Raw genomic sequence first — 2,012 nt, forward strand, 5'->3', positions numbered from 1 at the left:
CAGTTTCATTCATAACAGCTTCAAACTGAAAATAGCCCAGACGTCCACCAGCAAAATAATGAGTAAACCAACAGTGATATATTCAGAAAATGGAATGCTACATAGCAATAAAAAGCAAACTACCAATCAATTACAAACTGTGACAAATCTTCAGAAACACAGTAAGCTGAGGGAACACAATAAAATATGAAAAAGAAAACCTACTCTTGATTCTATTGATATGAAATTTTAGGAAAACCCAAAGTAAATAACGGGGTTAAAGATGAGAGCAGTGGCTACATCTTAGGTGCGGGTTCCCCTGGAAAAGGGCGTGCAGATTCTCTCTTAGGTGGTGGAAGTCGTGTCTCTTGATAACGGACGTGAGTTGCCAGTGCAGGGACTTGGTGACATTGGTTGGAGGGAACACATTAGGTGTGAGCATTGTACTGTGTGTAAACTATACCTCGATTTGAAACAAAGGGCAATGGCTAATCATCAAAATTGCTTGAATAGTTAATTCATTCTTTGAACAAAAATTTATTGTTGGATGTGGTATAGAAACATTTTACTAAGGATTAAAGATTCAGATTTTTTTTTACACCACTGACATTTGATTTGATAATGACAGCTCACTAAATGAATCCAGAGTGTGAAGATTCATCTGAAATTCAGAGTAAAGCACACACACACACACACACACACACACACGATACAGATGTAAAAATGTATGTATACCTTCTCTCTATGGAATCCCACACAGTCACTTTGTACAGCCTTGAATGTTGGGGCAAATAAGTATACTCCTATTCATGATTTAAGGCCACACACTGACCCGCACACTTTCTCAGTGCGCCCTTGACCTGGCTGTTCCACAGACTGTAGATGAGGGGGTTCAGCATAGGAGTGAATACGGTATAGAAGGCTGATACCACCTTATCATGAGCAGCTTACCTGGGATTTGGGTCTCATGTAGATAAAAATGGCAGCTCCATAAAAGAGTCCCACCACAGCCAAATGTGAAGAGCAGGTGGTGAAGGCCTTCCTGAGGGCTTCTGTGGAGCACATGCGGAGAACAGCAGCGAGGATGAGACTGTAGGAGGTCAGGATGAGGGAGAAGGGGACCAGGAGCATCAGCACACAGCAGATGTACATGACATACTCAAAGACAGATACATCAGCACAAGCCAAATGCACCAGCGCGGGAGCCTCGCAGAAGAAATGATTGATCTCATGTGCACTGCAGTATGGGAAGCTCAGGGCAGTGACAGCCTGCACGAGCCCATCAGCTGCCCCCAGGGACCAAGACCCCAAAGTCATTCTCAGGCATACCTGCCGGCTCATGAGGACGGGATATCGCAGTGGGTGGCAAACGGCCACATAGTGGTCGTAGGACATGGCTGCTAAGAGGAAACTCTCTCCACCACCCAGGGTGAGGAAGAAGAAGATCCGCAACCCACAGCCAGTGGGGGAGATGGATTTCTTGCCTGTCAGAAAGCCAGCAGCCATTCTGGGCACAATGGTGGAGACCAGCATCATGTCCATGAGGGAGAGTTGGCTCAGTAGAAGTACATGGGCTTGTGGAGCCGGTGGTCCTGGTGAATCAGGAGAAGCATGAGGGTGTTGCCCAGGAGAGAAGCGATGGCCATTGTCAGCACCACTGCAAAGAGAGCAAGGTGGGGTCTTGTGTGCTTAAAGAGTCCTAGGAGAATGAAGTCTGAGCTGGTGTTTCTCTTCTCCATAATTTCTACCAGTGTGACACTGCGCATTGAGAAATAGATGAGAGAGTTGTTATCATTCATAGTGCTCCATTTGAGTTACATATTTCTTGAAACATACTTGTGTGAAAATAATGAAATCTATGTCAAATCCTTCATCTGCCATTTGTAAAATGTTTAAATTTGCACATAAAATTAGGTCAACTTTTTCTCACCTCCAAGAATTTCATGATAAATACTTCTCAGGTGAAATACTGATTATTCTGCATAATAAATACCAGTTCTTGATCAATCACAAGTAACATGAGAGTGTGATTT

General features: G+C 43.9%; 1 pseudogene; it reads right to left on the reverse strand.

The window, feature by feature from the left end:
• Positions 1 to 782: 782 nt before the first annotated feature.
• On the reverse strand, positions 783 to 1,718 carry LOC138382523 (olfactory receptor 2T33-like; annotated as a pseudogene).
• Positions 1,719 to 2,012: the final 294 nt, after the last annotated feature.

The sequence above is a fragment of the Eulemur rufifrons genome, chromosome 4 (assembly GCF_041146395.1).
Source record: "Eulemur rufifrons isolate Redbay chromosome 4, OSU_ERuf_1, whole genome shotgun sequence".
Taxonomy (NCBI): domain Eukaryota; kingdom Metazoa; phylum Chordata; class Mammalia; order Primates; family Lemuridae; genus Eulemur; species Eulemur rufifrons.